Source organism: Garra rufa, chromosome 2, assembly GCF_049309525.1.
Source record: "Garra rufa chromosome 2, GarRuf1.0, whole genome shotgun sequence".
In the NCBI taxonomy this organism is placed as follows: domain Eukaryota; kingdom Metazoa; phylum Chordata; class Actinopteri; order Cypriniformes; family Cyprinidae; genus Garra; species Garra rufa.
In genome coordinates this window covers 72,180,857-72,190,787 of record NC_133362.1, presented here as the reverse complement: position 1 = coordinate 72,190,787, position 9,931 = coordinate 72,180,857, and the positions used below count along the sequence as shown (strand labels likewise).

The following is a 9,931-nucleotide window of genomic DNA, read 5'->3' as shown; positions in this document are numbered from 1 at the left end:
AACATTAACCAGACAAGTAAACTGGAGGCACGGCCAAAAATGAGAACATTAACCATATGTATGAAATGTACAGAACACGCCTTCAAGAAAAATATATAAAAGAGGACACCAATAGAGACCCGATAGATTCGCCTGCAGGGTTTCTCATTCTTTGTTACTTTGTTAATAAAGTCTTATCTTCTGGCTTCAAAACCCCAAGACTTATGTGATCTTTCAAAGCAGCGAGGGGAAAACCACCTCAAGGGCAGCAACAGCCAGAGCAGAGAGACACCTGTCTCTTTTGAAAAACTTGTCAACAAATTCTAAAAAAAATATGTTTTAGTTAAATGTCTTAAATAAATGAATCTGCTTTAAATAAAAAATGAATAAATGTTTTGTATTCTATCTAGGCAATTTATTCATGTAGCAACTGTATTATTTATATTTACAACAAAACACAAATGATATAGCATTTTTTATTGCAGTTGTTTACTATTACAGTCATGCAGTTTAAACCTCAAGAAGAACATACCAACATAATTTTATATATATATATATATATATATATATATATTCATACCTATCTTTATAAAAATGTTTTATATTTGACCTAATGTGTACACTATGTTTGTTTATCTTTTAGGAAACATGGCAACATCTGGAAAGGGCTACTGTCTATATGTTGTCATGTTCATTCAGACAAGCAGGCAGACCCTCAGGAGAAGATAGCTGAGCTGCAAGACGTCCTCGGAGATGATTTCCTGATTGGTCCCTGTCATCCACTGGTTCGTTCTCCACGTCATCCTCGCTGCCGTCTTGTCCATGGCTTTCCTCATCCAGGAGATCACCTCCTATCATGCAAATGTTGTGGAGGATGCAGCAGGCAGCAATCACCTTTGGGGCAAACAGTGGCCTGATCTCCAAGGCTCTCAAGAAAATGGCACGCCAGCGTGTCTTTAACATCCCGAAGGCAGGGCCGCCGTTTGTCAACAGGCAAGGCAGGCAACTGCTTGGGGCCCCGAGCCGGCAGGGGGCCCCCGAGAAACGCACCTCACAGTCAAAACCGCAGTGACCGCATGCCCCTCCTCCCCCCTATTCCACAGCGGGCGATTTGCAATGACAGCAATGTCAATGCCAAGGCGACCTCCCTAAGGGGGCCCCATGTCAATCAATGCCATGATCCCACCTTACGTTAACCAGTTTGATGCGCCGCAAAGTAGTGTTTTCGTAAACTGAAGAAAAATGAAGAGGAGCTATCTTTCCGGCAGCGAGAAAAGGAAGAAAAAGAAAGAAGACGAAGAAAAAAGAAAGTGGTAAGTGGAGCAGCAGATAATGTTGTACGCATTGTATTAACAGTTAGTTACTGCCGTTATTGAGCAAATGTTATTTTTAAACTGACATGAAGTTAACGCCTGATGTAAGTTAGGCCGCTGCCTGACGTTAGCCTTACTGATGGTAGCTGACGCTAACGACGTTAGCCTAATACATTAGCTCATGGCAACGGGGATGTTAGCCGATAGGTTAGTCTAACGTTAAGTTTGAAACGTAATAACTGTATAATTAGCATGTTTGTTACTTAACAGTTTTGCTATTTAGTAAATGTAGACTCGTGCCCAGGTAGTGGGGCAGTGGACACGGTTATGGTCAGCAAGTTACCAAAAAAAAAAGTAGCTGCAGTAAGCAGCAGAGTATGTGAGCGGAGCGGAGTGCGAGCGGAGCGCGGAGTGGAGCGGTGTGATTTTGAATGGAGGGAGGAGCGGATTTTTGAAAAGTCGGAGCGTCGTGGTTTTCACTCGCTCCAAGTGCGCTCCACCACCGCTCCATCATAAGTACAATTCATGCCAACGGTCCGTAATATAACTGCATAATAAGCAGGCATTCACATGTTAAACATATTTAGCTTGATAGAGATGGATCACTCAAATCAGAAATAATGTGAATGGACATGAGCGGTAAATTATAGTTCACAAGGATTTAGTTTGTTCCTTCTAGATACTGAATATATTCAGGTGAAAGCCTCATTTAAACATGTGCAGCACTTATTCACACGCAATCGCTGTGACAATAATGCATTAAAACAAATGTAATGGTACTATCCGATTACGAATTATCAGAAATCTGTTTAACGGAGGGGAAATTGTTGCCGCTCCACTCCGCTCACATACTCTGGTAAGCAGTAGCACTCCATATACTTGCTGGCTACCAGGGTAACGTTAATAGAAATAAGTGAGCTAACTATTAACATTATTAACATAGCTAACTATGTTATTAGTCAGTTTTTGTTATTATCAGTATTGATATAGATTAATTGGTAATATATCAGTATTGAAGCCCCTTATCAGTTATTTATATACTGTATTTTTTTCTTTAAAATGTATAGCTTCTTCTAATGCAGTAGCTATTATGCTTTGTGGACATCATGTTTGTTGAAGGTAATGTTAAAAAATGTTATTTAAGAGTTAATAGCTTGCATTAGACTATGAATGCTATGATAGCAATTATTATTGATTGAATAAAGTTATGGCCATGAAGAATAATTTTAAATATTTCTCTCATATTTCTTCAGAATCATTACTTAAATTCATGAAAACAACACAGCCACCAAATACTGACGAAGATGAAAACGGTAAGTCCTGTGTTCCACTTCGATTAATAACTAATAATAAAATGCCCTGTAAACATTCTTTATGACAATATACATAATTTTGTTTTTTGTCAACGCAGCTCCATCGACATGTACATCCAGTGGGAGAGCCACTGCACCTGGTGATCGTCAAGAGGAGGTACAGTAGAGACACCAGAGGCACAATATGTGGCAGCTACTGATGATGGTGAGTTAAATATATTTCAATTCAATTGATATTATGTGAAATGTTCTGAAAAGTGTATTCAAGATATACCCTATTGTTATATATCATTTCAGCTCCATCAACCTCAACCTCCAGTATGATTGTGGCCACTCCACTTGGTGAATGTCAAGAGCAAGAAGAGACAACAGAGGCACATTTGACACAGGGTCTAAGTCCTGACACTTGTTACAATATGTTATACATGGTCAGCAGGGTGTGACAGACCATGTATGGTTAAATTGTAATTTGAGTGTGTGACATCACTGAGATGCGCGAGCACGTGAAGTAAAGAAAAGAGCACAGTAAACCTGTTTCTGAGATTCCTTGTTTTTTGATGGATAGTTGTTTATTGGAGTGAACTAAGCTTAAAACATGGTGGCAGCGGTAAATTATCAATAAGAAAACTGAAAGACTGAGCTACAGTGCTACGGAGAAAGCAATTAGAGACGAGTACCGATCATGGAGGGTGCTTTCGGATTGAAGCCTCCAGCGAATTTTGACTGGAATGCAACGAACATACCAAAAGCTTGGAAAGCATGGGAAGAGGAGTTTTCCCTGTACATTGATTTATCGCTTACAGATGCGGATGACAAGACGAAGGTAAAAGTTTTCCAATATCTAATCGGAGAAACCGGGAGAGAACTGAGTAAGACGCTAGGCGCTGCCCGTCCGGCTGACGGAGAACTGACGTTGGAATGGCTGTTAACCGCGTTCAGAAACCACTGCAATCCGGCACCGAACGAAACAGTGGAAAGGTACAAATTTTTCTCCAGAAATCAGAACTCGGGCGAAATGATTGACAAGTACATTACTGATTTGAAAGTGCTGGCAGACACGTGCAATTTTGGATCGGCTAAAGATTCTCTGATTAGAGATCGAATTGTATGCGGCATACTGAACTCACAAGTGAGAGAACGTCTATTAAGAGAGTCAGACCTGACACTTGAGAAATGCGTAAGGATTTGTAGAGCATCAGAACTCTCAAAAGAGAATGTGATGACCATTGAGGGACAGAAAGCTGAAGAAGTGCACACAGTACGGAGAATTAAACAAGGTCAGACTGCCAAACAAACTTCTTCATCTAAGTGTAAATTCTGTGGAAAACAGCATGAGTGGAAAAAACTGAGTTGCCCAGCTTATGGAAAGCAATGCAGAAAATGTGGCAAGCTGAACCATTTTGCTGCTACATGCAAAACAAAAGAGACTAATAGAAAAGGAATACACAGTGTAGCAGAAATAGAAGAGGAACCGTTTCAGGAAATTCTAAGCCTTAGTTCACAAATGAGGGAGGACAAACAGGAAAAACAACTGTTTGCAACCATGTTGATAGGAGAAAGACCAGTAAAATTTCAACTAGACTGCGGAGCCAGTTGTAACGTAATCCCCATTCAGCAGTTAAACCCTGACACAGTGATGGAAAAGACTGAACAGATTCTGGTCATGTATAATAAGAGCACCCTGAAACCAGTAGGGAAATGCAGAATAAAAATAAGAAACCCAAGAAACAGAAAACTGTACAGGCTGGAATTTATTGTAGTGGAGGAAACCTCTTCAGTGCCCCTGCTGGGAAACAAGGCCGTGCAAGCAATGGATCTGGTAAGAATACAGCATGAAAATATTATGGCAATTGATGATATTGTTACCACAGAAAGACGCAGAGAAACGGAACCATGGGACAAGAGCGACATGCATAGGGAGTATGCTGATGTATTTGAAGGAGATGGATGCCTGGAAGGAGAATATAACCTAGAGGTGGATCCAGCAGTGAAATCGGTGAGGCTTCCAAAGCGAAGAGTTCCTGTGGCACTAATGAAACATCTAAAAGATGAGCTGGGAAGCCTTGTAGAGAGAGGCATTATAGCTCAGGTGGAAAAGAGCACGGATTGGATTAGCAGCATGGTGGTGGTGAAGAAACCATCTGGAAAACTCAGAATTTGTATCGACCCAAGACCACTAAACAAAGCTCTGAGACGTCAACATTTTCCCTTGCCCACCATTGATGATGTTCTCCCCGATCTGACCAAAGCGAGAGTCTTTACTGTGTGTGACGTGAAGGACGGGTTCTGGCACATAAGGCTTTCAGAAGAGTCCAGCTACCTCACTACCTTCGCAACACCATGTGGCAGGTATAGATGGATTAGAATGCCCATGGGAATCAGCCCGGCTCCAGAAGTGTTTCAGCACAGGTTGACTCAGGCATTGGAGGGGCTTCCAGGAATTCGGATAATAGCGGATGACATCCTTGTCTGTGGGGAAGGCGACAACGATGAGGCAGCAGAGAAAGATCATGACACAAAACTAAGACAACTCCTGGACCGTTGTAGAGACAGAAACATCAAACTAAATTTCAACAAACTCAAGCTAAGACAGAAAGAGGTGTCATACATTGGACACAGACTGACTTCCGAAGGACTAAAGATTGACCCAGAGAAGGTGAGAGCCATATTGGAGATGCCCAGGCCATCAGATGTGAAGGGACTCCAGAGATTATTAGGTATGGTGAACTATTTGTCCAAATTTTGCGCACACTTATCAGACAGTTGTGACACATTGAGACAACTGACACACAAAGACGTGATTTGGGAGTGGACTGATGTACAGGAAGACGCATTCAACAAACTGAAACAAATGATTGCCTCAGCACCTGTTTTGAAGTACTACAATCCAGAAGAGGACCTGGTTCTTCAATGTGATTCCTCTGAGACAGGACTGGGCGCAGCACTTTTGCAGGCAGGGCAACCAGTCGCTTATAGCAGCAGAGCCCTTACATCCACAGAAAAAGGATATGCACAAATAGAAAAAGAATGCCTGGCAATTCTTTTTGGAATGGAGAAATTTCACCAGTACACCTATGGCAGGAAAGTAGAAGTGCATTCAGACCACAAACCCCTAGAAACCATCGTAAGAAAGCCATTGCTTAATGCACCCAAGAGATTACAGAGAATGCTTTTGAGACTACAACGATATGACATTAATGTTGTCTATGTGCCAGGTCGACTGATGCACTTAGCAGATACTCTCAGCAGAGCATACCTACCAGAGTGTGCTGCAGAAGGATCAGTAGAGACCGAAATTGAGACAATCAACATGTTGCAGTACCTACCGATATCAGAAGGGATTCTACAAAAGATACAGAGAGAAACTGCTAAGGATGAGACATTTCAGATGTTGCAGCAAGTGATAGCTCAGGGATGGCCAGAGGAGAAAACTCAGCTGAAAGAAGAGGTAAGACAATTCTTTTCTATAAGAGAAGAGCTCAGTGAGCAAGATGGAGTGATTTTTAGAGGAGAGAGAGCTCTAATACCAGCAAAGCTGAGGACAGAGATCATGGAGAGAATTCATGCGTCACATCTAGGCATAGAAAGCTGCTTACGAAGAGCAAGAGACTGTGTATACTGGCATGGGATGAGTGCTGCAATTAAAGAATACATAGGGAAGTGTGCTGTTTGCAGAACTGTGGATGTGCGACAGCAGAAAGAGACAATGTGCGCACATGACATTCCGATAAGGCCTTGGGCAAAAGTCGGGACAGATTTATTCTCATTCAACAACAGAGCATATCTCATCACAGTTGACTATTTCTCCAACTTCTGGGAAATTGATTATCTCCCGGATACCAGCTCAAGCACAGTGATACACAAGCTAAAGGCCCATTTTGCACGACACGGGATTCCAGACACAGTAATCTCTGATAACGGGCCACAGTATAGCTCTCAGGAATTCAAACAGTTCAGCATAGCTTGGGAATTCAGGCATGTGACGTCATCTCCAGCATATCCGCAAAGCAACGGCAAAGCCGAATCTGCAGTTAAGACGGCCAAACAGCTCATGGAAAAAGCTAAGAGAGTAAAAGCTGATCCATATCTGGCTATACTAGAGCACAGGAACACTCCGTCTCAGGGATTCAATGCCAGTCCTGCCCAAAGACTCATGAGCAGAAGAACTAAATCATTACTGCCGACACGGGACAGCCTCCTGCAGCCAGGTGTTGTAAACACAGAGCATGCTGTAGAAGTCAACCAACGCAAACAAGCCTACTACTACAACAGAGGAGCGAAAGATCTTAGACCTCTGCAGGAGGGAGAACAAGTAAGAGTTCAACTGGACACGAAACGTAAAGCACACTGGACACCGGCAAAGGTGGAAAGAATGACCAATAACCGATCATACACTGTCAAGCTGGAAAATGGAACTGTTGTACGGAGAAATCGTAAACATCTCAGGACTGTGCCTGGAGGACCACAGAGAGCAGACACACGGAACACAACGGTCAAGCTTGATCAGACTAATCATCCAGATGAGGGACATTCAAAGACAGTACCAGAGTCACACATAACACACACACACCATTCAGACACCAACAACAGCGTTGTGATAACTAGAAGTGGCAGAATAGTTAAGAGACCCACACACTTGAGAGATTTTATTTAAATATGTTTAATTGTTCTTAAGACACTGAAGTGCAATTTTGAGTATGCTGTGTTATGTTGTTGTGCACACATTGTTATGTTATGTTGTTTCTTACATACAGTAAACATAATAGTAAAAAAAAAAAAAAAAAAGGGAAAGATGTTACAATATGTTATACATGGTCAGCAGGGTGTGACAGACCATGTATGGTTAAATTGTAATTTGAGTGTGTGACATCACTGAGATGCGCGAGCACGTGAAGTAAAGAAAAGAGCACAGTAAACCTGTTTCTGAGATTCCTTGTTTTTTGATGGATAGTTGTTTATTGGAGTGAACTAAGCTTAAAACAACACTGATGACTGTGAGTTTAGTGAATTTGTTAATCTCACTTAATTAATAACATACCATGTCCTGTAAGGATTCTTTATGACAATGTCTACCCTTTTTTTGTCATATCAGTTTCAGAAATGATCTCCTCCAGTGACACTGCCACTCCTGCCCCTCATCTCGACATGTCACCTGCTACTACCACAGGGTTATTGTCAGATGACCCTGCCAAATGGCCAAATAATTTAAGCCATAACGAAGTGTGCACATTAGTCACCAAAGGGCCTATACAGGTGAAAGATGCTGTTTTCCCTCAAAATGAAGAAAAAAATCCACGTAGATTCACGAAAGAAAACTACGAAATAGTGATGAAGAATGGGGAGAAGATAAACCGGTCGTGGCTTCTTTATTCATTCAGTTCAGACTCTGTCTTCTGTTTTGCCTGCAAAATATTTGGAAACCAGGACAATGCACTTACAAAAGGAGGTTTCAGGAACTGGAAGAATCTGGCTGGACATTTAAAGCAACATGAATATTCCAAAACACACATTACCTGCATGACAAGTTGGCACGAACTCCAGATGAGGCTCAAAACTAAAACAGCCATTGATCAAATTAACAAAGATTTGATGCACCTTGAGATGCAGCACTGGAGAGGTGTCATACAACGAGTGATTGCCATAATATGCCACCTAGCTGAGAGGAACCTCGCTTTAAGAGGGCAGACAAATGTGCTGTATGACCCACATAATGGCAATTTCTTGTCACAGGTCGAATTAATGGCACAATTCGACCCAGTCATGAATGAACATTTGAGGAGGATTCAAAATGAAGAAACAAAGGTGCACTACCTCAGCAGTCAAATACAAAATGAAATTATTGCCCTAATTGGTGACAAAATAATTGCTGATATAGTCCAAAGGGTGAAAAAAGCTAAGTACTATTCTGTCATAATGGACTGTACCCCTGATATAAGCCACACTGAGCAACTTTCTATTGTCTTGAGAGTGGTGAACTGTGAGCCATCTGTTGGTGCATCTATTTCTGAACATTTCGTTGGATTTGTTGATGTTCAAGAAACCACCGGGAAAGGTCTGTGTGACACACTACTGGAGAAGCTGGAGAAATTCAGCTTGAACATTGCAGACTGTCGTGGACAATCCTACGATAATGGGAGCAATATGATGGGACACAAGCAGGGGGTGCAAGCAAGAATATTGAGCATGAATGAGAAGGCGCTGTGTGTCTCATGCAGTAGTCACACTCTGAATCTGGTGGTTGCAGATGCTGCAAAATCCTCAGTAGTCTCCATCTCTTTCTTTGGGATTCTCCAGAGACTGTACAACATTTTTAGCTCCTCTGTGCAACGCTGGGCAGTTCTACAGGAACATGTGAAACAATTGACGGTAAAATCTTTGTCAGTGACCAGATGGGAGGCCAGGATTGACAGTGTAAAAGTAGTGCGTTACCATCTGCCAGAAATCATCCAGGCTTTGTCAGCTCTCCAAACCCTCTCACTGCAAAAGAAGGATCCAGAGACCATGTCCACTGCAACCAGCATTAAGCATGAACTCACAACATGGAGTTTTGTACTATGCACTGTAATCTGGTAGAACATACTGTACCAGATCAACCACGTCAGCAAAATTCTCCAGAGCCCTACTGTTTCTCTTGAAACACTGAAAAGAGAAGTGAGCACAGTAAGAGGGTATCTGGAGGATTTCAGGGCAAATGGACTTGCTGCCTCTCAGACTGACGCAAGAGAGATAGCAGAAAACCTGGACATTGAAATGACATTCCCTGAAAAAAGAAAACGTAAAACGACCAGGCAGTTCCTCTATGAGGGCACAGAAGAAACTCAGTCCACTCCAGATGAACACTTTAACAGAGTTTTTTCTGCCCCTAGTGGACACAGCCCTCGCCAGCTTGAATGAAAGATTCACAAGGATGGAGGATGTTTATGACCTTTATGGTTTTCTATTCTCCAAAGAAAACATGTTGCAGACTATTCGGAGTGGCAAACTTGAAAGCTGTTGCAAGACGCTCGAAAAAACTCTGCATGACATTGACTCAGAAGATTTGGTTTTAGAAATCAGGGCTGCTGTTCATGCCTTTCCTGATGATGTATCTGCCTCCCCAAGAGAGATGCTAAATTACATCTACAAAGAACAGCTTCTCGATCTCTATGGGAACCTCAGCATTTCACTCAGTCTTCTGCTGACTCTCCCAGTCACAGTTGCTTCTGGAGAGAGAAGTTTCTCTTCATTAAAACTGATCAAAACCTATCTTCGATCAACAATGTGTCAGGAGAGACTTGCAGGACTGTCTCTAATTTCAATTGAACGCAGTGTGCGAAGATCTTTAGA

General features: G+C 42.0%; 1 pseudogene; it reads left to right on the top strand.

Moving 5' to 3' along the window:
- LOC141326079 (uncharacterized) overlaps positions 1–9,931 on the top strand; it is a 135,925-nt pseudogene that overhangs the window by 100,996 nt on the left and 24,998 nt on the right.